Source organism: Rana temporaria, chromosome 3 (genome assembly GCF_905171775.1).
Source record: "Rana temporaria chromosome 3, aRanTem1.1, whole genome shotgun sequence".
Lineage (NCBI taxonomy): Eukaryota > Metazoa > Chordata > Amphibia > Anura > Ranidae > Rana > Rana temporaria.
The window spans coordinates 21,975,688-22,002,973 of record NC_053491.1 but is presented as its reverse complement, the minus strand read 5'-3'; positions in this window follow the sequence as shown (position 1 = coordinate 22,002,973).

The following is a 27,286-nucleotide window of genomic DNA, read 5'->3' as shown; positions in this document are numbered from 1 at the left end:
AATAGTAAAGAACAGAATGGAATTTAATAGAATGTAATCAAATACAATAGAATATGACCTGGCTTCTTCTATCTATCTTCCATTTTCTGAAATTCGAAATTCATATAGAATGAACTCAAATTCGAATAGAAAAATATTAGAATAGAGTAGAATAAAATAAATATATATATATATATATATATATATATATATATATATATATATATATATATATATATATATATATTATTCTACTATGTAATATATATTATATATATATATATATATATATATATATATATATATATATATATATATATATATATATATATATATATATATATATATATATTACATTATATATTACATTTATATATATATAACTATCTTCTGAAATTCGAAATTCATATAGAATGAACTCAAATTTGAATCGAAAAATATTAGAATAGAGCAGAACAATATATATATATATATACATATATTTTGTTATTCTACTCTTCTAACATTTTTCTATTCGAATTTGAGTTCATTCTATATTTCGAATTTCAGAAAATGGAAGATAGATAGAAGATAGATAGAAGATAGATAGAAGATAGATAGAAGATAGATAGAAGAAGTCAGGTCATATTCTATTGTAATTGATTACATTCTATTAAATTCCATTCTGTTCTTTAATTTTCTTTGATTTTCATTCTATTGTTTTTATTATTTTATATTCTATTTTATTGTATTCTTTTTTAGAAATCAATTTATATTTTTTAGATTTTGATTCAAATTTGCTTTCAATTTTCATTTGAATTTGTTTTCGAATCAAATTGTTTTCGAATTCGATTTGAATAGAATTTGTTTTTGAATCCGATTTGAAATATTATCGAATCCGGCCGGATTTTTCGAAATTTGGTCAAACGAACGAATTCCGAAAACTAATAAAACACATGTAAAGAATCTAACTTAACGAAATTAATTACATAACGAATTAAAACGAAACAAAACAAATTTTTCCCTTTTGCACATGCCTAATGATTACCAAGCTGTGTAAATGTGCTTCTTTTATATTTAATTAGAGTTCAGCTTTTAGGCCCTTGAAGATGTGTTTAGGAAGCACAATACCTCTTGGCTCTTCTGGTTCGGGGAAGACTTTAGTGTCATCCAGTGTAGGCTACAACTCTTGCACAAGATTGTCTGCTGATCTGATGAAGTAAAATTGGGTATCGCTAGTATTTGAAGGGCTGATGTTAGGTTACATATATAACCCTAGTTATCCTTTACAGGACACTTTGTTTAAATGCTTCCTTACCATTTTTCCATTCACCCTAAGAGCAAAAAGACTTGGGAAAGATTAAGGTAAGTATAGAGCTTTGAGGAGGGTAGGCGGAACTACACCTACCTAGGAAAGCAAGGAGAATAGGGTAAGGAATTTTTGTTTAAATGTTTCCCTATTATTTAAAGGAAACCTCTTATTAAATAAATAGATTGACTTTCCATTTTGATCCCTTTCTGTATGTTCTGGATATAGGAGGAGGTGCTGCTGGATCCAACAGTAGTGATGTTGGCCACATCCCTGGTATATACGAAAAGAAAGGTAACCCCCCGAATGGGACTTTAAAGGCCAAAACACCATGTAGATATAACAAATATGTTTATTTGGACAAAGTTGACCTCTTGACATTGGCTCAGAGCGCACACTAAGCACCTAGGTGCATAAAGACATAAATCATATTCCATATCCATATGGAATCACCAAAAAAAACAATAACGAGTGTGCCGGATGGCAAAAAAAAGAAAAAACAGAACATAACACAATACACAACATGAAATATAACATCAAAAAACACTCTCCAAGTGGTAGATGCCTGGCACCCATCCACAATTGGGGATAACGCCCACAGCGTTCCTCACAACCTCCTAGGTCCATTTTGACCAACACAGGAAATCTGTCCCAGGATTCCCACGGGCATCTGGACAACCACCTGGCTGTATACATATCAGCAGGTCTTGGACTTTATTCTAGTCCTACTTTTTGGGAGCGTTCCTTATGAAGCTATCACCAGCTACCTTCTCCTGCATATAATATATGTACATGAACACCCTTGGGGAGATCCATATCATCTTTATTAGCGAATGTCAAATCTCGCATACCATCCACTCCTGAAGCCCCTGATGATGGTTTGATAAAAAAACAGAAACGCGTTGGGTGGCATCTACCACTTGGAGAGTGTTTTTTGATGTTATATTTCATGTTGTGTATTCTGTTATGTTCTGTTTTTTTTATTTTTGACATCCAGCACACTCATTATTGTTTTTTGGTGATTCCATATGGATATGGAATATGATTTATGTCTTTATGCACCTAGGTGCTTAGTGTGCGCTCTGAGCCAATGTCAAGAGGTCAACTTTGTCCAAATAAACATATTTGTTATATCTACATGGTGTTTTGGCCTTTAAAGTCCCATTCGGGGGGTTACCTTTCCTTTCTGTATGTTCTTGTCATAATGATTCAATGTAGGGCCTGGGATAAAAGGTGAGCAGGAGGGGCGACTGCCCTGGGCAGTGATATTGTGAGGTTGGAAGGTGCCACAAGGAGATAGGGGGAGGGGATTTGGGGTGCGGCAGGGGGTATTGTTCTAGGAGGGAAAATTGGGGAGGGGGGGTGCTAGGAGTAGTGATTTAGGGGGGAAGAAGACTTGTGCTAGGTAGGGGATTTGGTGGGAATTTGTGCTAGGAGGAGGGAATTTTAAGTGTGGGGGAGAATATGTGTGGACTAGGAGGCGAAAATTTAGGGGTAAAGGATTTGTGCAAGGAGGAATTTTTTTTTTTTGGGGGGGGGGTGCCTTCAGACAGGGGGGGGGGTTTAGAGGGTGAGGGTAAAGATTTGTGCTGAGATGGAGGATTTCAGCGCGGGGGGATCCGTAATGGGAGGAGGGGGATTTCAATATAAAGGGGTTTGCATGCAGATTAGTTCTCAGTGGTTTTGTGGGGAGATTTTTACTGACACATAATGCTCATAAATTGGGAGGGGGGGGTGCAGTTTGGCATGTTCTTCCTGGGCTCTAGTTGACCTTTTCACAGCACTGCTTCAATGATTCCTAATGTCAGATGGTCAACAATAGAAGCCCTTAGGCCCCGTACACACGACCGAACATGTCCGCTGAAACTGTCCGTCTGTACGGCCGACCGGACCGGATTCCCGGCCGAGTGGACAGGTTTCCAGCGGACAAATGTTTCTTAGCATGCTGTCCGTCAGACATGTTCGGTCGTCTGTATGAGTCCCGGACATGTCCGCACGGCCGAAAGCCCTCGCATGCGTCGAAGTGATTCGACGCATGCATGGAAGCATTGACCTTTTGGTCTGATGGTGTGTACAGCCATCAGACCAAATGATCCCAGCGGACATGTCCGATGAAAACGGTCCGCGGACCGTTTTCATCGGACAGGTCCCGTCGTGTGTACGAGGCCTTACAGTTCCTTCATGACAGATGTGCTTTAGAAAAAATACCTACGGTGGCTGGGATAGCTAGCCTATTATATCATACAACTCAATCAGAATATACTAGTTGACCGACTCCGGCTTTTTAAGTCACTGACCCTGATGAACAGGTATGCAGATCAGAAGTAAAGATGAGCTTAAGCTTGGTTTGGGTTCACTCTGATCCCAAGCTCGACCAAAGCAGCAGGGAAGCTGCGAGTGGTGGTCTATATTTAGCTGTGACTGAGACATTCTCTACCTCTCAGCTGCATGTACACGAAAGGCCATGGATGCTCATTATATCATTGACCTAATATGGCCACGTGTCTTAAGCATCACCAACCCCTGTATGTGCAGCTGTGAGGTGGGGGAATGCCTTGACTGCCGTAGGTTTGGTTGGGTCGGCACTAACGGCTTCCCTATGGTTTTGGCCAGCATGTGTTCAGACCGAGCCCCAGCTAATCCCTAATCAGATGTAAAGAAGTCAGTGGCTGAACACTTGTTCCATGTGAGAACATATTGAAACCAGTAGATTGCAGCCAGTCCTTTGAAAGAGATTACCAATGGCAGCCTACATGATTTCTTCAGTAAAGATGTATTTTTATGACCAAGCGAGCATGAAAGGTGTTCATTTTTGCTTGCAGTGATTCCTAGCATGTTGGAAAATGTCTGCAGTTCAATGGTTGTCCTATTTGCTCCACAGGAAAGGGTGTGATACCTGGCTTACATGTGCCCTATATGATATCTGTATATCGATTGAATTGAGAAAAAAGCATGAATAGTGGCCTGAATTGTATTTATTTGTATTTACAAGTAATGTGAACTTAGAGCCATAATAGGCGTCCAAAAAGGTAAACAGCACTGAACCGCCTCTCAGCCAATCAGGTGCTCGGGTCTGTTATCTGTCACCTGGCTTCAACGACAGACGCTGTGATTGGACGCCTGATAGAGAGGTGGCAGAAGACATCAAAGAGCATGGATGACACCATCGTGACCCGCTGTGAGACAGGTAAGTGCCGGGCGATGCACACTGGCAGAATTTGATGGGACACACTGTCAGCATTTGATGGGGAACAGTTGCAGCAATTGATAGGCACACTGGCAGCAATTGATGGCACAGTGGCTGAGTTTGATGGACACAGTGGCTGAGTTTGATGGACACAGTGGCTGCTTGTGATAGCACAGTGGCTGAGTTTGATGGCACAGTGGCTGCTTTTGATGGCACAGTGGTAGCATTTGATGGGTACAGTGGCTGCGTTTGATGGGCACAGTGGCTGCACTTGATGGGCACAGTGTTGCTGCGTTTAATGGGCTCAGTGGCTGCGTTTGATGGCACAGTGGCAGCAATTGATGGGCACAGTAGCTGGGTTTGATGGCACAGTGGTTGTATTTGATGGGCACAGTGGCTGCGTTTGATGGGCACAGTGGTAGCATTTGATGGGTACAGTGGCTGCGTTTGATGGGTACAGTGGCTGCGTTTGATGGGCACAGTGGTAGCATTTGATGGGTACGGTGGCTGCGTTTGATGGGTACAGTGGCTGCGTTTTATGGGCACTGTGCCTGCGCTTGATAGGCACAATGGCTGCATTTGATGGGCACAGTGGCTGCACTTGATGGGCACAGTGTTGCTGCGTTTAATGGGCTCGGTGGCTGCGTTTGATGGCACAGTGGCAGCAATTGATGGGCACAGTAGCTGGGTTTGATGGCACAGTGGCTGTATTTGATGGGCACAGTGGCCGCGTTTGATGGGCACAGTGGCTGCGTTTGATGGGTACAGGGACTGCGCTTAATGGGCACGGTGGTTGAGTTTGATGGCACAATGGCTGCATTTGATGGGCACAGTGGCTGCACTTGATGGGCACAGTGGCTGCGTTTGATGGGCACAGTGGCTGAGTTTGATGGCACAGTGGCGGCAATTGATGGGCACAGTAGCTGCGTTTGATGGCACAGTGGCTGCAATTGATGTTTATTTTTTTTTCAGTTTGTCACCAAAATTTTAAACGAATATGATGCCATCATAAAATGATATGATAGGGTATGAGATACAAATAAAAGCAAAATATTCAAATGAGCTTTGCGGTTGGAAAGTATTGACTGATTCCTAATCACACAATATAAGTCATTGACGGAAAACTGCTGCCTATAGGGATCTTCTCATCAAACACAGGTATACACGTGTGTCAGATGAAAGGAGGATTTGATCATATAGCCAGCATCTCAGGGATTTCAATTCTAAATCTGAAAACATCAGAAAAAATAAATAAAAAATAAGATGAGGAGCTTATCTGTAAAAACAAATACTGCAAAGAAAGTATTGTTGCCTGCTGCCAACCTACAGTATATGTGGTGATGGTATTAGAAATATGTTTTTCAATTTAAAAATTAAAGCTTTACATTTTATATATTATAACTAGAACAGCAATGTCTACTTTGCAGCAGTTTTGGTGATTGGACTTTCTTCTTTCCCTTTATTTCTATAACATAAATGAAGTTCCCCAATTCCTACCAATCCAGGGCCAGATTCACATAGATCAGCGGATCTTTAGATCCGCGTGACCTATGTGATTTAAGATCCGCCGCCGCAAGTTTGAGAGACAAGTGGGTAATTCACAAAACACTTACCTCCAAACTTGCGGCGGCGGATCGTAAATCCCCCGGCGGAATTCAAATTCCGTGGCTAGGGGGAGTGTACTATTTAAATCAGGCGCATGCGCCGTCCGCGAATTTTCCCGGCGTGCATTGCTCCCAATGACGTCGCTAGGACGTCAGTGGTTTCGGCGTGAGTGTAACTTGCGACGAGCGGGTTTGTGAATCGACGTACGCAAACGACGTAAAAAAAAACATTTGACGCGGGAACGACGGCCATACTTAACATTGGCTGCGCCTCATAGAAGCATGGGTAAGTATATGCCGGGAAAACTCTTACGTAAACGTCGTAACAACACTGCGTCGGGCCCGCGTACGTTTCCTGAATTGGCGTATCTCGCTGATTTACATATTTATCAGCGTAAATCAGCGAGAACGCCCCCAGCGGCCATTTTTAAATTGCAGTTAAGATCCGACGGTGTAACACAGTTACACCTGTCGGAACTTAGGCATATCTATGAGTAACTGATTCTATGAATCAGGCGCATTGATACGACTGGCCTAAGTCAGAGATACGACGGTGTATCAGGAGATACACCGTCGTATCTCTATGTGAATCTGGCCCCCAATTCCTAATGAATATAGGATACTGTAGATCTAATGGCTTCAGTGGTGAATGCTCATCTTCCTCTCTACTTATCGAGATCTACAAGCTCTGGGTCAAGATTTCATATAAAGACCTTGTAGCGTGTGCCTGGTGTACTTTATGGCCCAGATTCTTGTACAGCGGGCGTATCTCTGCGGCAGCGTAACGTATCCGATTTACATTACGCCGCCGCAAGTTTTTCAGGCAAGTGCTTTATTCACAAAGCACTTGCCAGTAAAGTTGCGGCGGCGTAGCGTAAATCACCCAGCGGAATTCAAATTCGGCGGGTAGGGGGCGTGTATCATTTAAATGAAGCGCGTCCCCGCGCCAAACGAACTGCACATGCGCCGTCCGTAAAATATCCCAGTGTGCATTGCTCCAAATGACGTCGCAAGGACGTCATTGGTTTCGACATGAACGTAAATGACGTCCAGCCCCATTCACGGACGACTTACGCAAACAACGTAACTTTTTAAAATTTTGACGACGGCCATACTTAACATTGGCTGCGCCTCATATAGCAGGGGCAACTTTACACCGGGAAAAGCCTAACGTAAACGTCGTAAATTTACTGCATCGGCCGCGCGTACGTTCGGGAATTCGCGTATCTAGCTAATTTGCATACTCAATGCAGAAATCAAAAGAAAGCGCCACCTAGCGGGCAAAAAAAAATTGCAGTTTAGATCTGACGGCGTAAAAAACTTACGCCTGTCGGATCTAATATATATCTATGCGTAACTGATTCTAAAGCCATGTACACACCTTGGGGGAGATTCAGAAAGAGATACGACGGCATATCTCCTGATACCACGGCGTATCTCCTGATACCACGGCGTATCTCTGAGATCCGACGGTCGGATCTATGCGACTGATTCATAAGAATCAGTTATGTATAGATCTCCCTTAGATCCGACAGGTGTAAGTGACTTACAACGTCGGATCTTAGGCTGCAATCTCCCGCCGGCCGCTAGGTGACGCTTCGTTTTTTTACGCAACGAATATGCAAATTCCGATTTCTGCCGATTCAGAAACGAACGGCTGCCCGTCGCTTTTACGTCGTTTGCGTTCGGCTTTTTCCGGCCTATACTTACCCCTGCTATATGCGGCGTATCCAATGTTAAGTATGGCCGTCGTTCCCGCGCCGAGTTTTGAATTTTTACTTTGTTTGCATAAGTCCGTCACGAATACGGATGGATGTAATTTACGTTCACGCCGTAAACATCGACGTTCTAGCGACGTCATTTGGAGCATGCGCACTGGGAAAAATCGCAGCCGGCGCAGGCGCAGTACGATCGGCGCGGGGACGCGCCTGATTTAAATAATACACTCCCCTAGCCGCGGAATTTGAATTCCGCCGGGGGAGTTACGATCCGCCGGCGCAAGTTTTGAGGTAAGTGCTTTCTGAATACAGCACTTGCCTCAAAAAATTGCGCTGGCGGATCGTAAATAAGATAGATTACGCGGATCTAAAGATCCGCTGATCTATCTGAATCTAGCCCCATCACTTTATGTGATGAAAAAAAACAATGTTTTGAAAAACGTCAATTTAAATGACCGTGTGTGGGGGAAAACGTTGTTTTATGTCTTGTGAAAAACGACAAAAAAAAATTGAAGCATGCTTCAATTTTTTGTGTCGTTTTTCAAAACGTAGTTTTTTGTTTCACAAAAAAATTATCGTGTGTAGCAAAAAACGACGTTTTTAAACCCGCGCATGCCCAGAAGCTAGTTGTGAAGCGAGCTTCAATGGAAAAGAGTGGTGAACGTAACCTCGCTTTGCTAGAGCATTGTGAAAAAACGATGGTGTGTAGGCAACGTCGTTTTTGAAAATTTAAGTTTCAAAAACGTTGTTTTTTACTTCACAAAAAAATTAGTTTTTTTTCATCACATAAAGTGATGGTGTGTACGCAGCATAAGAATCAGTCGCATAGATACGACGGGTCAGATTAGGACTTACCACGGCGTACATGGCGCTGTGCCGTCGTAAGTCCTTTGAGAATCTGGGTCTATGTGCTTCCTGCAATTCCCCAATTTCTTCAAGTGTTGTTAAATCTTCAGTGCAAAGGAATCCAGGGGATAACGACCCTTCAATTTTGGTCAAGAAGACCCTGGTTCCCCTTGTAATGGAGAATGAAAATTGAAGCTCTATTTTCCTTCCTGTACTGACTGGAACTGCTGGTTCAGAGCAAGCTTGTACATTATATTGTCAAAAGTATTGGGACGCGTGCCTTTACACGCACATGAACTTTAATGGCATCCCAGTCTTAGTCCGTAGGGTTCAATATTGAGTTGGCCCCCCTTTGCAGCTATAACAGCTTCAACTCTTCTGGGAAGGCTGTCCACAAGGTTTAGGAGTGTGTCTATGGGAATGTTTCACCATTCTTCCAGAAGCGCATTTGTGAGGTCAGGCACTCTAATTCAGTGGTTCTAAACTTCAGTCCTCAAGTTCCCCCCAACAGGCCATGTTTGCAGGTTTTCCTTTATCTTGCACAGGTGCTTTAAATTATAGTCAATGGCTTGGTATTTTGGACATTTTATATATTAGAAATTCCCAAAACATGGCCTGTTGGGGGTACTTGAAGACTGAGGCTGAGAACCACTGCTCTAATTCCTCCGAAAAGGTGTTCTATCGAGTTGAGGCCAGGACTATGTGCAGGCCAGTCAAGTTCCTCTCCCCCAAACATGTTCACCCATGTCTTAATGGACCTTGCTTTGTGCACTGGTGCACAGTCATGTTGGAACAGGAAGGGGCCGTCCCCAAACTGTTCCCACAAAGTTGGGTGCGTGAAATTGTCTTGGTATGCTGACGCTTAAAGAGTTCCCTTCACTGGAACTAAGGGGCCAAGCCCAACCCCTAAAAAAAACAACCCCAAATTATAATACTCCCTCCACCAAATGATTTGAACCAGTGCACAAAGCTTCTGAAGGAAAGGTCAAACATTCCCATAGACACAATCCTAAACCTTCTGGACATCCTTCCCAGAAGAGTTGAAGCTGTTATAGCTGCAAAGGGTGTGCCAACTCAATACTCAAATCAAAAAGGGCTGGCAACTCGGATCCTCTTGAATAAAAGACCTTTATTGGTTACATGTGTGCATGGGTACAGGCTATATGGAAGAGATGTGCAACTAGTGCACAGGGAGTGGCCCCTTAGGACTTTTAAGGCAGAAAAATATATTGAAAGGAGTTGAAATGTATAAAAAACTCACCTAAGTGCTAGCTTTATTGAAAGAATCGTAGAAATATATAGAAATTCAAAAATCATTTAAAATAGGGTAAATGAATCAATTAGGTACAAGGTATAGGTATCAACCCAAAAGCTTACAATCCACTGCCCAAAATACGATTGGAGTCAGGTGGTCAGAATTACAACATAACATCCTGACATTCGGAGATTCACAATAATATGTAATATTCCTTCATTCCTATAGCATGTAGCCTGTACCCATGTAACCAATAAAGGACTTTCATTCAAGAGCATCCGAGTTGCCAGCCCTTTTTGATTCAAGTATTGTATTTTTGGGGCCTGAACGTCCTGGCTAGAGCACCGGATCACAGTTTGTGGGCTTCTACATTGGCAGTGGAGCTGGGGTAACATGTTGTTTCTCTCAGGGCCAACTCAATATTGAACGAAATGTCGGACCAAGACTGGGATGCCATTAAAGTTCACGTGCATGTAAAGGCAGGAGTCCCAATAGTTTTGACAATATAGTGAATCTGAGGACCAAGTATCCAGCTGCATTTGTGAAGCTGCAGATACAGGGGTAGTTTCATGTAGGGAGCGCGTATTTTTGTGCGGGCGTAACGTATCCTATTTACGCTACGCCTCCGCAACTTTGACAGGCAAGTGCAGTATTCACAAAGCAAAGTTGCGGCGGCGTAGCGTAAATAGGCCGGTGTAAGCCCGCCTAATTCAAATGTGGAAGATGTGAGCGTGTTTTATGTTAATTTATTGTGACCCCACGTAAATGACGCTTTTTACGAACTGCGCCGTCCGTGAAAGTATCCTAGTGCGCATGCTCCAAATTAACCCGCAAAAATTCAATGCTTTCAGCGTGAACGTAAATTACGCACAGCCCTATTCGCGAACGACTTACGCAAACGGCGTAATCGACGGAAAATTTGACGCGGTCCCGACGCCCATACTTAACATTGGATGTGCCTCATATAGCAGGGGTAACTTTACGCCGGAAAAAGTCTTACGCAAACAGCGTATCTGTACTGCGACGGCCGGGCGTACGTTTGTGAATAGGCGCATCTAGCTGATTTACATATTCTAGGCGTAAATCAGCATACACGCCCCTAGCGACCAGCGTAAATATGCAGTTAAGATATGACGGCGTAGGAGACTTACGCCGGTCATATCTTAGCAACATTTAAGTGTATCTCAGTTTGAGCATACGCTTAAAGTTGCGACGGCGCGGATTCGGACTTACGACAGCGTATCTGCTGATACGCCCGTCGTAAGTCTTTCTGAATCCGGCCCTTAGTATCTATACATAAGCCATAATAATACCCACATCTCTAACTGAAAGTACATGAGGTATATCCCTGTAATATTACTGCCAGTTGATTGCTACAGTTCAATGAGACTGTCTCTGTGAACATAACTAGGCGGTTTACTTTTCATTGTGGGTTCGATTAGGGTCATACAGTATATAGGAGCTCATCAATGAAATAGGCACATCTCTGTTAAAATTATACTTCTTCACCCATAGAGAGCTTTAAAAAAAAAAAATAAGTAGAGCTAAAACACATCCTCTACTATTATATAGATAGGGACCGTTCTACTGGAAACCACACTTTTAGTTTTACGTTTGGTCAAGAGATAATACAGATGTCATATGTATCCAAAATCACTGAACACTTTAAGTAATGGACACATCTCGTCGTTTCCCACACACCACTGATATGTCTAGTATACATGAGATCATCATTTCTGGGTCATATCCCCACTCAACTGAAACATATTACATTGCATGACCCCACAAAACCTACTGCCCTGTAGGTTATATGCAGCTATTTGTCCTGTGCTCCTGGGAGAATCCCTTGCATTTTCAAAACTTTAATATTTAAACAGCATTTTGCCATTTATAATCCTCATCTGGTTCTAAGATGTCTTCCCCGAGAGTGAGAATGTCATGGCCAGAAAGCTGACCCTCTTTGCTCCATGTCACTCTAATATCCCAAGGTCACAGGTCTAGCCCAGATCAATGACGGTGAAAAAGAAACTCTTAATCCTTTTTTTTTTTTACTGACGGTTCAACACTTGAAAATCAGGTCTAATCAGAGGGGATTATACATCGTGCATGTTGGTCTTGTCTTTTAAAATTCTTTTTAATTCGTATTAACTTGCTGGTGCAATAATTACATAAAACGTGCAAAACGCTAGCAACACCGCACAAGGATTTTTTCGTCTTGCCATTGCTTCTTTTGCCCAGTTGAACTTGTAACCCGCTTTATGGCGCTTGGAACACAGAGACAAAAAATGACTTTCCAAGGTCACTAGGAGCTTACACAGGGATTTGAACCAGGGTCCCTGGCAATTTTATCAATGTCATCGTTATACGGCAACCTCCCTTAACCACAGAGCTATGTGAACGAGAGCCCAGCGCTTCAACAAAGCTGTGACAGTAAATCTAAAAGAAATGTTAAGAGTTCAAAGTAAACTGCGGTATCATATTGCTGTAGGATTCCGGACATCTGTTTGCCTAGAAAATTATATTTTAGTGTCATTTGACTGGTAATTTTGGATAATTGTCCTTGTCAAGCTTCTGACTGGGCTTAAAATTTGATTCAGTAATGAATTTACAGTCTTCGTAAATAAGGTGTGCACCTCATTAAGTTGCTCTTTTATGGCCCCTAACTGCTATTCCCTTTAAAAATAAAGGTAAGTGGCACTCCAAAAAATGAGTTCTTCTTTCTATTTTAAATTTGTTAAAAGATAAACTGCATACATTAAAGCAGGGGTGCCCAATCTTTTGAAGAGTGAGGGCCACTTAAGCAACTTGGTAACCAGTCGCGGGAGACAGTGAGCGAAGCGGGCGATGACAGGTCAAGGCTACTCTATAGGCTCTCCGGTCTGCCCAGATGGAAGGGGACGACTTCCTTTCTGTTTTTCAGATTGGAGGTAGGTGGGCACAAATGGACATCTGTCGCTCTATAGAGGGGAATTGAGGGTCCCATTTGGTCAGGCTGATCGTGTAAGAAGGGCCTAAGGCCTTGTACACATGACCGAACATGTCCGCTGAAACTGGGCAGTCGGACCAGTTTCCGCGGACATGTCCGATCGTGTGTAGGGCCTACCGGACAGTTTTTCGGCCTAGCGGACAGGTTTTTAGCGGACAAAAGTTTCTGAGCATGCTAAGAAACTTGTCCACTGGAAGCCTGTCCGTCGGACATGTCCGATGGTTAGTACAACTCATCGGACATGCCTGCTGGCCCGAAATCCCACGCATGCGTCAAATTGATTCGACGCATGCGTGGAAGCATTGATCTTCCGTGTCAGAGAACGTTGGTGTCGTCTACGTCACCCCGTTCTCTGTCTGCAGGGATTTTGGTCTGATGGTGTGTACACACATCAGACCAAAACCTCCCAGCAGACATGTTGGACCGTTTTCATCGGACATGTTCGCTCGTCTGTACAAGGCCTTAGACTGCTTTCACACTGATGTGCTGCGGTTTACCCACACCGCAGGTGTGGCGTAGTGCACCTGTGTCTATCCTACGGGTTAGCTGAATTTTGCCATAGACTCCCCCTGTGGTAAAATCTGGCGCTGTAGAGGATGCATCGGCTTATGGGGCTCTGCTCCGCAGCCGCTTTCTTCCTCTACCACCAGCTTCATTCACAACACTGATGCTGCGGTATGGCGAGTCAGCAACCTGCGATCTGGGCTTGCCAACCCGCCATTTTAGAGCAGGAGGTCGCGGGCCACATCAAAGGGCACCGCGGGCCACATGTGGCCACTGGTTGGCCACCCCTGCATTAAAGTCTCCACCCCAAAACCATCTCCCTTGCATTAAGGTGAACAAACATGAGGGTTTACAACCCCTTTAAGTTCAGTTCAAATGCAAAATCTGCATAGGTGTGCCTGTCCAGCCGATGATAGAAAATCACGGCCACTGGAGGTGCACACAGGGCTGGAGGAGACGTTTCGAGAACCCATGGGTCAGGAGTCATGTCAGCTTGGGTGCGGACGAGCTATACATATCCTGCAGCCCTGTGAGCACCTCCAGTGCCTGTGATATGCTATCTTTGGCAGGACCGGGACACCTATCGATACAGGTATCAGTGCATCCCTAATTACAAGCCATGTCTGTTTTTTCAGCTTCTGCTGGAGAGATTTTTCCTCACTTACTGGGACAACTGTTTCACCAGACAGGAAATTAAGTGAAGTTTCCAACAGAGAGATAGTAAAACACTTTTTTTAAGTAGAGTATGGGAATGTTGGAAACATTATTAGATTTTTATCCAGTGGCTGCCCGTCCATTGGGGGTGCCCGGGCGCCGCCCCCTCTATCCACGCCACCCACTATATGAATTAATGGAGTTCATGCTATGAATCAATCTATCCAAGGCCGCCATGGCCACTCCCTATTCATGTGTCCGGCCCCTTTAAGGACGCCGCACGGGGGCATTACAGCGGTGGGGGTGTTTTTTTGAAGCACCTGATTAGAGTCACAGGCTCTGATAGGCTTAAAAATAGGGTGGGCTCGTGGTGAAGAGCATTGCACCATGAGTCCACCCAGGTGTTACAACAGCGAATGAATATTCGCTATTGAAACACTGATCTTCAATCCGGCTAATCAGAAGCAGGTCTGAGACTCGTTTAAGGATTGGCCAAAAAGAGAAGAGCCCAAATTGGCCTCCAAAGAGGAAGGAGGAAACAGAAGCCACTGTGATGCCCTTGAAGAGCAGGGGAAGGGATATCCACCACCACCGAGCAAGGGAAGCCGCCGGTGAAGCCCGCGGGAAACGCTGCCTACTATAGATGGGGTAAGTGCTCCAGACCCGACTGACCAATCAACGCCTGCCACTGTTTTTATTGCTGTTTCTGTGTGCTTCTGTCTGGTAAAACCATGAACTGGATGAGTAAGCAATGATAGCACATGACAATAAAAGTCTGATAGGTGCACGCTGTCTCGTCGCCTTTAATTGTAAGCGGCCTTCTCACCCCTCCTCAGATGTCCTGTACGCTAGGGTTAAAGATGTGGAGTTGATGGAGAAAATTACTGCTAGAATACAGGACAGAATGGAAGCCCTGTCAGGGTATCCCTGTAAGGCGTCTGGCACATAGTTGTGCACAAGAGCATAAAGTTTGCCATGCCGAACAGGTGCACGCACACACTCTCGCGCACGGGCCTAATGCCTCTTGGCGCAAGATGGCCTATTTAAAGGGCGTCCTGTCTCCGCTACTTTGCTGACTGATCTTCAGCTATATTTCTGAATCCTGCTCTGATCCTGTGTGCCCTCCCAGTTCAAAGACCCAGCTTGCTCTTGACCTTGGCTCTGTATTCTGTTCCTGTACTGCTGCCATCTCTGAACCAGCTCTGTTACTGACTCTGGCTCTGTCTACGTTTTGGTACCTCACTGCCCGTCTGCTGACGAACCTGGCTATTACTGAGACCCTGCACCTGCCTAAGTTCCTGTTCCTGCTCTGCACATTGCAGTTTACTTCAGACCGCTGAACCCTAACAAGCAGTTCACCCGGTACCTTCCTCTTCAGGCACTCATGTCCCTCTTGTCCTTCGGCTTCCTCTGTCTCACCTTCAGCGGAGTCAGGACAGGAGATATAAGAGAGGCTGACCTCGTCAATTCAGTCTCCCACCTGTTCCCTGACAAGCCCACAATAAGATCTGGGAATTATGACATCACCAGGAGGACCCATCTTGAGCCCGTAAGCAAGCTGTCATAATGTCTTCTAACTCTCTTCCACTTGTTTATTTTTTTCCTATCTTATGACTTATCTCAAGTTGTATTGTTTTTTTTTCTTTTCTCATGCTGTTATTTAGCGCTATAATGTTCCAGCAGTAATAAGGCCTTAATCGAAACCATGCTTCTCATTGTTATTTCACAATCTCTTTAATGTTTAAAAAGTGTGTTTATTTTTGTGAACATTGCACTTACATTCCTTGAATGTCTTTACTTTGTTCTCTTGGAAAAATTAATAAAAATTGTTATTTGAAAAAATAAAGTCTGATAGAGGGTTCTAATTCTTTCAGAAAAAAAATGTATTGGCAGAAATAAACATTGTGCAAACAAAATAAGATCTATCCTAATGGTGTCCTCAACAACTGGAAGAACTGGAAAGGAATGTTAGTTTTTAATATCTAACTACACACAGTAATAGGCATGCTTGAACATAGCACACTAAAAAATTTAGAAAATTATCAGATAATATGACATTAATTGAACAGTAACAGGAACAGACGAATTATGAGCTTTATGGGCACCAGATGTTAGATGGGACAACTCATTATTGGGAAGTGAAATAATATCAGGAGACCAGACTTTCCTTCCTGGTAGATCCTTTCGGCATCTACCACTAAAGACCAGTTGCTTCCAGTGAGTAGAGGAGTGTCAGAATTACTATGTAGCCATGGAATGGTTTAACCCCTTGTATTGAAGTCACTGAGAATTGATGTTGGAAATAAAGGAATGGCAAGGACGTTATGGGGATTGAAAGGGTTCTCACAATGTAGCTACTTACAGTGCTCTCATTTGAAGCCCAGCTTTCCCCATGCCCTGCTGGGTTATTAGGTGTCACTTATAGTACACAACACTATCAACCATAAAAAAACAGGAATGTTCAGAGATCTTGTGAAGTGTTTCCAGTCATGCTTTGGCAGAGAGAAGCTGGTGGTTTTGTAATTTCCCAGAAAAAAAAAGAAAAACGTCAACCATTGAGATGAAAGAGAGAGAATCACGTACCTGAACACTGACGTCTGGAGATACCTCGCTAATATTAAAAAGGTAAGGGAACCTCCATCTGGAGAGACTCTTACACGAGTAAAGGAAACCAAAGGGTAAGGCTTTATGTTTGCTTTGATACTTTCCAAACAGTGATATTAACTGGAGACTTGTTAATAGTGAGCTCTGAGACTTCTGTAATTGGCAATTAAACACACCTGAAAAATAGATTTCTAAGATTTGAAATTTGCTAATGAGAAGAACATTTCATGTTGGCCAATGCCAGTTTTCCCTAGCTAATTTAAGATAAAAAAGACTGCTCTGCTTGAGTCAACTGCTATTCACCCTGAGAATCTCATTTTTAAATTATTAATAATCATATATAAACATATATGTTCACATACGAGAGACATGACTACAATTGGTACTGGCTGCTTGTTTTTTTTTGCCTTTTCCCTTCCAGCCATGTTGAGTTACGCGAACTGGTCCAGGGAGATATGATTACAGACTTTTTCAATTTATTGAGATATTTAACTAGAATAATTAAGTGTCAACTATTTCCAATTTGAGGTGATAATGGTTATGTTGCCTAATGACTGCATGTGTTTCTTATGATTTACAGGGCTTTCTGGCAGCTGCAAAGTATCGGTTACTGAAAACGGAATCTGTTTTTCTTTTTCCATAATATCAGTTTAGGTAAAAGCATGCATTTGATGAAAATATACACTTCCACTCTTTATATCATTAAAGAAGTTCTGCAGATTTGCAGTAGAAGCAGTATCTGCTTCGTAGGATGTCTCCAAAAGGTATAAGGATCCCTGACACAAGGGCAAAGATGGTGTCCAAAGTAGTGAAGCTCTGTAGGCAAGAGCAGTTCTGCAGCTGGAGAAGGTGTCAAGAGAAACCTGGTTTCTCTATGGTTTCCTTGGTCCCCTGGAGCAGCGTTCTGGTTGACTATGCTGCATCCAGGTGACCCTAGAGGACATCGTGGGTCTTTTTAAGTCCCTGTCCCCATGTTTTGGTGCACATTTGCAACGTGTCTAGTGTAGGGAGAGCTCACCTGTCTGTCAGAGACAGTACTAGCGGCAGGACAAAGTTCCAGAGGATTAGGGGTAAAGCAGGGTCTACACCCACACTTCCTCAAATGCCCTCTTGGGTTGGACCAGCCACGTCGCACTCCACCTCCCTTGGCAAGTGCTCTCTTCAGCTCGGGCCTAACACCGCTTTCTGCATTGACTGTGAGTTCCCGGTTGGGTGTTGCACCCCACTGGACTGTTGTACTGTTCTGCAAATTCTTTAGTATATTATTTTCTGCACATAAGGCCTCAGTGTGGTTACTGCCGCTGCACCTACCCCACAAATCAATCAGTTTACAGAAGTAATTTCAAATATAGCATGACTTCTGATTTGTTACTATTCCTACTGCCCTTTGTACTGCCTTTCTGAAGAAACTTCAGTAATATGATTTTTGTGTACAGTGGGAAATCTGGTCTGCCCCCAGCTCTTCACGTAAGAAAGTTATTAAATGAATATTATATTAATTTGAAATTGGTGAAAAAAATTAAGATAATAGGTTAAATTGAAAAAGCTCATAAGTCATGGGGAAAAGATCATAATTGCGCAACCACATACAAATAAATCCAAAATAAAATAAACAGTGTTGACTTTCGAGTTCATACAGCGTTGAAAATAAATCAGGTGATTTTAAACATTCAAGTTGTGGCTTGAGACTTCTTTCCCTTGTTAAATGATAAGAAGGGCCGCTTACCGGATAAGGTAAATCTCAAATTATAGAGATCAAACTGGCTCAGCAATGGTTTGGTCGATCTATGGACAGTCCTCCTGGGATTCCCCCAGAGCCGATATCCTTCCCGATATAGCGGACTACTGTTTTTATGCTATATTCCTCATAAAAAGCATCGCCAGGTCCTCCTGTGTGTCTTCCGTTTGGGATATATTTACCAGGTTAAAAGAAGAAGAAGCTTCATGGTGCAGTATTTCCGTTTAAAAGATTTATACAGACTTCCAAACAAACTGACATCCAAAAGCAATGGAACAATTCAAACAGCCACAGCTCAAGCCAGCCAGCTGGTGCGTGGTGATGCCAGAGATTGGTGTTCTACTTGATGCGTTTACCCATACAAGGCTTCGACTGGGAATGGAGGCTCCGTTCCCAGTTGAAGCCTTGTACGGGGAAACACACAGGAGGACCTGGCAATGCATTTTATGAAGAATATAGCATAAAAACAGTAGTCCGCGGTATCGGGAAGGATATCGGCTCTGGGGGAATCCCAGGAGGAATGTCCATAGGTTGATCGAACCATTCCTGAGAGCCAGTTTGATCTCCATAATTTGAGATCCACCTTATCCGGTAAGCGGCCCTTCTTATCATTTAACAACGGAAAGAAGTCCCAAGCCACAACTTGAATGTTTAAAATCCCCTGATTTATTTTCAACTCGAAAGTCAACACTGTTTATTTTATTTTGGATTTATTTTTAAGTAAGGTCGAATCTGTCAACTGAAGGCTTATGGTGTCTGTCGAATGTTCTAAGAAGATTCGACGAAGCAGCTAAACTGTACGACGGCGCAATCATACATTTCTGGTCGAATGCTCCGCCCACAAGCTATAGTAGAATTCTAATGTTGTATGACTAGTGATAATTATATTTTTTAATTATTTTTACTAGTCAATCAAATTAGAATTCTTCTATAGCCTATGAGTGGAGCATTTGACCATAAATGTCCGCCCGTGGCGATATGTTTTTAGCGGCTTTGTCAAATCTTCATGTCTCTATAATGTCAAATCTTTTCTCTCTATGTAGAATAATCTTGGACTAATAGAGTTAGGTTAGGCACATTTGATCGCAAGTTCGATAGACACAGATCACTATTGTCACTGTCATGTTGAATCCTCTATCTATAGCGAACAGTTGTCGCAAAGAAACGAAAATAAACAATTTTTTTATGTCGGATCATTCGGATTTCAGGTTCTGCACATTCGGTATCGTTTGTTAAAACGATGGCGGAAATCCACGAAATTCGGACGAAAATGCATTCGGACGACAACGAATGCAAATGTCTATTAACCAATCAAAATAGCTGCTGTGTATAGAGCAGCCCAAGAAGCTTAACCTGTTGCCACTCAGTAAACCCATGTGTGGTGGCAATCAGGAAATCGGGGAATGGCTTCCTTCTGCCTGCATGCCTGAGCTAAGGGCAGATGAATTTCAGGAAGTAAATGCTACATTTGCTTTAGTCAAGGTGGCCATGGTTAGAAATGCTAAAGAGGTGTTTTTCAGAGCGATTTCTCAAATAAATAAAGCATGGAGAAGTGGATCTTGAAAACTGCTTGGTGTGCCGCTCAGGCTCTCTGAAACGGGGGGTGAGTCCCAGACATCCGCCGCTGGGCGTGCCAGCTCCTACAATCACTCGAGGCAAAGAAAATTGGACTGCATCAACTTGTTACCCTTACTTATGGCTTGTAGTTTGCTAAACACACCAATCAAATGGATTTTGTTTAAAACTGAATTATTCTGTATCTGAGCACAACAAACTGATAACACTATTTAATAAATTTTTAGTAATCAAAGCAAACTCCCCCATCCATCCATGTCTCGGTTTGAGGCAAAGAAAGGTCTCCCTACAGTGGCACATCCATGCTATTCCTGGAATGAGTGTAGGAGTGGCAACCTCAGCCTGGACTCCCACTAGGGAGGTGTGGCCTGGTGGAATGCCAAGTCTGAGGTTGCCACTCGTAGTGATTGAGTGAGTGAGTAAGTGAGTGAGTGAGTGAGTGAGTGAGAAACTTGTATAGCGCAACAAATGCAAACTTAATCGCCTCAAGGCACTTTGCACTTAGTGTTGTCCTGATCCATTAGAAGAGGTGGGTCTTTAGTTTTTTTCCTAAAACCCGATGGTTTTCTTCCAAGCGGATGGTCGTGGGTAGAGCATTCCAAAGCCGGGGTCCTTGAACTGCATATCTACGTTCTCCCTTAGATTTGTAGCGTGATTTGGGGATTTGGAGAAGGTTTTGGTTGGTTGACCGGAGCACGCACTTGGTGACGTAAGGTTTTATTTTCTCGCTTAAGTATTGAGGAGCGTTTCCTTGTGTACATTTGTGGGTGAGGCAGAGCGTCTTGAAAGTCACCCGGTCGTACACTGATTCCAAGGATAGCATGGATGTGCCGCTGTAGGGAGACCTTTCTTTGCCTCAAATGGAGACATGGATGGATGGGGGAGTTTGCTTTGATTACTAAAAATTCATTAAATAGTGTTATCAGTTTGTTGTGCTCAGATACAGTATAGTTCCGTTTTAAATAAAATCCATTTGATTGGTGTGTTTAGCAAACTACAAGCCATAAGTAAGAGTAACAAGTTGATGCAGTCCAATTTTTTTTCATCTACATTACTGCTAGTTACGCTTGTGATGAATGTGATTACAAATCTGTATGTGTACAGAAAGCCAATTCTGGGGAGCCTAAACAAGAACGCAGGATGGGAATAAAGAGTGAGGCCTCATTTGGCTTCTCACTCGGCAATTGGAAGGGATCAATGGTCAGAACACAAAGCATGTGCCAGCAGATATTTCTCTCTTTCCACCTCCATGTGCGTTTCCAGACTGAGCCATGGACAGCTGACTGCTCCGTTTCAGCATACCAAAAGACATCGAAATGTATCAGTAGGCGATAATGAGCAGCTTTAATATTATTTTATTTGCAGTCAAAGCACTAGAATTTTTTTTTTTTTGATAAAACAGACTTTAATGTTTTTATAAATAATAGTTAAAAGGAAACTGTCAGAAAAAAAAATATGGAGCTGCCACTGTTTATTGCTCCACTTGCCCACAGTACATTCACATCATTACTTTGACGTTAAATACCGTTATTATGGCAGCAGCTATCTGCCATAAACCAGGTATAATTTTGTGCTGTGGGCGAACCTCTACAAGATAAAAGTTGTCCCAGTGGCGGATTCACCACTGGATCACTTTTGGAGGCGGCTAGAGAGGTGCCCCCCCCTGCCGATTCCCGGTCGTTTCCAAGCATACCGGAGCCGTCGGTAAGCTCGAGACCGATCTGATCGCTCTGATGCAAGGACAGGAAGTAGATAAAGGGCAAGATTGCCCCTACTCGGCTCTATGCCCTTGGAGGACCGACGCAACATCGGATGTCACTTCCGCTGGTGGCCACATGCATCTTTGCCCCTTTTCCTTTCAGGGATGTGGACTCCAGGAGGCCATCAGTCATGGCACTTGCTAGTGAAGAATTGTCAGGGAAGTCCGTTTCCTCACAGCGCATGCGCCGATGATGTCGGCGCAAGAGTATATGGTAAATATCTCCTAAATCGTGCAGGTTGTTGTTGAGGCTAAATAATTTAAATTTTAGCCTCATCAGACCAGAACAACTTTTTTCATGCGGGCCTCAGAATCTTGAAGGTGTGTTTAACCCTCCTGGCGGTATCCCCGAGCGTGACTTGGGGTTGATTTTTTCTACCAAAATCGGTAACCCCGAGTCACGCTCGGGGTAGCTGTGCAGAGCCTGCAGCGTGCGCTGGCTTACCTTGTCCTGGATCCAGCGATGTCACCGCGCTGTGTGAGCGAGCGGGACCTTTGCTCGATTCACACAGTGTCCTCCTGTGCCGCCGATCTCCGTTCCCTGCGATGTTACGACGCACGGGAGCGGAGATCGGCGCCAAATTCAAAAAAGTAAACAAACACATTACATACAGTATACTGTAATCTTATAGATTACAGTACTGTATGTAAAAAAAACACACCCCCCTTGTCCCTAGTGGTCTGCCCAGTGTCCTACATGTCATTTTATATAATAAAAAACGTTTTTTCTGCCTGAAAACTGTAGATTGTCCATAGCAACCAAAAGTGTCTTTTTATGTCAAAAATGGTTTTAGATCAGCTAGAAAACAGCGATAATAAATTATAATCACTTGCAGAATTGTGCGATAGCGATTTGCGGGGAAATTCGTCATAAAAAAAAAATATATAATGACAGCAACAATTCTGCAACTGAGCAAATTTCAGTGATTTTGAGTTGATTACATTATTGAATAATTTTTATTTTAATTATATTATTATTTGCTATAATTATTTCTAATTATTTATTATATTATAATTTAAAATTTTGTTTTTAAAAAAATGTCATACCCGGGATGCCTATTAGATTCTTGTTTGGTCAGATTTAAGTGAGTTATTCCTAAAAATTACAGGCCTACAGTATAAAACGCCAAATTTCCTTGCAAATAATTGTACCGCTTTCAGCATGTTTTTTCAGAAAGAATCATACCGCCAGGGAGGTTAAGGAGGTCTGATGAGTCTAAAATTTTAATATTGTCTGCCAGAAATCCAATACAGCCCACCATCCAAATAACACTATTCCTACAGTAAAGCATGGAGGTGGTAATAACCTGTTATTGGGGAAGGGGGGGTTTCTGCAGCAGTGACTGGAGCACTTGTCAGGATAGAAGGAAAAATGGATGGGGTAAAATACCATCAAATTCTTGTGGAAAATTTGGTGCCTTTTCACAAAGTTGTCAATAGGAAGAAGGTTTATCTCCAACATGACAAAGACCCAAAGCCCACAGCAAAAATTAGCACACAGTGGCTGAAGGAAAAAAAGGTGACTGTCCTTGCATGGCCTAGTCAGAGCTCAGACTTAAACCCCATTGAAAATCTGTGGAATGACTTGAAAACTGCAGTCCACAAACAGTCACCATCAAATTTAACTGGACTTTTAGAACAGGCAAATATTGCAAAGTTTAGATGTGCAAAGTTAGTAGAGACAAATCCCAACAAACTAAAGGCTGCAATTAAAGAAAAAGGTGGTCCAACAATATACTGACATAAGGGGAGGGGGGAATCCTTTTTCCAACTCAGTGATTCTGTTTTTGAATGTTTTATAAAAATAATTCCGATATGTTGGAGTTAAAACTTTCACATGGATGTCATAAGCTGTGCTTGAAATTACAGGGGGGTGATTCTTTTCTATACCCACTGTATGTGTGAAATGTGTATGTGTGAAAAAAAATGACATGTATTGCTTGAAATTAGATCCATAATTATAAACAAAAGGTACATTGTATATGGTAATTATCTCTCCAAAAGCTGCACCACAGATAAAACCACAAAAACTACCATTGGCAAATGCAGTGCAACAAGAGAAAGGATGAGACCAGGGCTCCTAAATATCTTGTTCTAACCGTGAAAATAGAATAATTTCCAATATAGGATTAACAATGTATATTGAATAAAATGGGGCATCAAATTGTCATGACCAGAAACTACAATAGTGGAGAGTTCAACAAAGCTGGTATGATCCTGTACCATATTTTTGGCAATTCTTGGTTGAGAATGGTTTTATTACCCACATTGCTTCCCCTTTAGCACGTCTCCCCATACTACTTACCTGACAGGCCCCCCCCCCCCAAAAAAAAATATATAATGATATTTTTGCTAAAAATACATCAAAATCATTATTTAATTACATATTTACTTCCTTTTCCCCTAATCTCCATCCTGAAATATTTTCTTGTGTGCCCACAACAGCTGCCAGTGGGAGAGGATAGAAGAGAAGCCAGCAACGCTATGGTGAAAAGGGGTGCACAAGGGGTGGAGATGCTAGAACTGATCCCCCCTGCAGCACAGCTGGAGGGAGGGAGTGGAGGAGAAGCGGGTAGCGCTGCCGTGGGGGGCAGAAGACTAGCGATGGCTGCAGTAAGATAGTACAGCTGGCCCTCTTGCTCAGCAGGTTCCCAACCCCCCTTTTTAACTGATGGGGCCCGGGCCCATTAGGCTGGGTTGTGGGTTTCCCCACATCCAATTCGCATGACAGGAGATTGTGACCGGCTCTCTCTTCGTGGCAGCTGCGGAGCAGCTTGCACAGGAGTCCTTTGAGTCTTTGGCCCGGTTTAGGGTCGAATTCCAGCAAAACCTCAGGCCTGATTAGTCCCTGAAATAGAGAACAGGGACACACCAGACCCCAGCTGTCTTCAGTGTGAACCCAGCCTCACAGAAGGGCTGGCTGTACCGCTTTATCAGCGGCCCTGCCCTTAAGCTGCAGAGGGGGTTACACATGCCATGGCCATGATGCTTTACTTCTGGGTCGTGGCAGGAATTATACCCCCTATCGCTTTTGGCATCTGTTACTGCCCACTGATTGCGACCCATTCAAGTGAATAAGGCCGATCTGCAACCACCCAGCCACTGTGTGCAATGCAGGCAGTTACGTTGTGTTAATGCAGGATCCAAGGGGTAAAGCAGGCACCTCCTCGCTGCCTGTTAAATGCTAACTGAAGAGTGATCCGAACATGGAAAAAAAGGCAAGCATCATCTCAGTCTTTATTTAAAGGCTCAGCAGCTATATAAATCCAGGGTGGTTGTAAAGGCAGAAGGTTTTTTATCCTATGGTTAATGATTCATACTCTGAATGGTCGAAGGTTATCAGTGGTGTACCTCAAGGTTCAGTGCTGGGACCCTTGCTTTTTTAATACCTTTATAAATTATATTGGGTCTGGGATTAATAGTACCATTTCAGTCTTTGTAGATGACACCAAGCTATGCAGTGGGATAACTTCTTTAAAGGATGTCTCCAATTTACAAGCCAACCTCAATGCTCTGTCTAATTGGGCGACTATGCGGCAGATGAGGTTGTAAAGTTATGCACTTGGGGGCTAAGAATATGCATCTTACATACTAGGAGAAGTGCAACTGGGGGGATCCATAGTGGAGAAGCATCTGAGGGTTTTGGTTGATCATAAGCTCAATAATAGCATGCAATGCCAAGCTGTGGTTTCCAAAGTGAGCAAAGTCCTTTCTTGTATTAAGAGAAGTATGGACTCCAGAGAGAGTGACCGGAGGGAGGAAGAAAATGTTTCATACACAGTGTGTCTACGGTCTATGCATTGGATTGCCCACTGGCAGCTGTTAAAGCCATTGAAGGTCTGCGTGCCGTGTTTGATGAGACCTATACTGATCCTGTCCGTGTGGAGTCTGTGGGAATTCCTGTGGAGGACCTTCTGGCTGACCCCTCAAGTCCGGCTGGTTCACTCACGTCAGTGGAGTTCTGTGGAGGAAGACACTTTTGAAGGTACCACCTAGGATCTAGGAACCGGATACCCCTAAGTCTTGTTGGGAGACTATAAAAATATCCTGTGCCCATACTGACCGCTGTAGTGGTCAATAGCTTCGGTAAGCAGACTACAACACTTCATCACTTGGGTGTTTTTTTGGTGGATAGATCGTTTGGATTATTTTGGATGTCACATCTTGAATATTGCATTGGCGATTCACATTGGATTTTTTCACTCTTTGGATTTCCTAATTATTCACCACTATATGTGTATGGACTGCATTCATTCACATGTTTTTCATTCATTATGAACTTTTGTTTTCCTGCACTATTGGAAACTTTGCATAATCATATGCAATCTTTATATATATATTTTTTTATATTGTTTGTGTTTTTTATATATATATATATATATATATATATATACCTATGTTCATAGCGTAGGTATCATTATCAATCACCATTAGTTTTTGCGCTGTACCTATTCTTTTTCACTTGTTCTTTAATTTGTATCTACAATTTTTGGTACTTGGCAGCATTTACACTTATATTGTTTCTGCGCAGTGTTTTTTTCTATTAGAAATCAAATTTCTTTGAAAAAGTTTTTTTCCAGAGATATCATTTTGCCCCCCCCCTCCCCTGTACAAATCATTAGTAAGACCTCATCTGGAATATGCAGTTCAGTTTTGGGCACCAGTTCTCAAAAAGGATATCAGGGAACTGGAGAAAGTGCAGAGAAGGGCAACCAAACTGATGATAAGAGGCATGGAGGAGCTCAGCTATGAGGAGAGATTAGAGGAACTGAAGTTATTCTCTCTTGAGAAAAGGAGATTAAGGGGGGATATCTCCAAATACGGAAAGGTGGAATAGACTCCCTCCAGAGGTGGTTCTGGTCTGCTCAGTAGATTGCTATAAGAAAGGCCTGGATTATTTCCTAAATGTACATAATATAACTGGGTACTGACATTTATAGGTAAAGTTGATCCGGGGAATATCCGATTCCCTCTCAGGGGATCAGGAAGGAATTTTTTCCCCTGCTGTAGCAAATTGGATCATGCTCTGCTGTTTTTTTTGCCTTCCTCTGGATCAACTGTGGGTATAGAATTGGGTATATGGGATTGTATGATATTTTTTTTTATTTACAGTATTTATTTATTTTTTTTGTGATTGAACTAGATGGACTTCTGTCTTTTTTCAACCTGACTAACTATGTAACTATATTCTATGCATTAAGATAAAAAGCCTTTTTTGTGCAGAAGTCCCCCCTCCTCAGCCCCCCTAATACTTGTCTGAACCCATCTATATACAGTGATGTTGTAGGGGTGTCCAGGACTCCCCTCCTCCGCCATTGGCTCCCACTAATGTCAATTAGCCAATGAGGAGAGAAGGGCGGGCTGCAGCTCTGTGTCTGAATGGCTGTGGCTCGGCTCGGGTGCCCCCATAGCAAGCTGCTTGTGGTGGGGACACTCAACAGGTGGGAGGGGCCAGAAGCAGCGAGGAGGATCTAGAGAAGAGGAGAATCAGGGCTGCTTTGTGCAAAGCTATTGGACAGAGCAGGTAAGTATATTAAAAACAAGACTTTACAATCACTTTAATGTATACAGCTATTTTAGATAATGTTG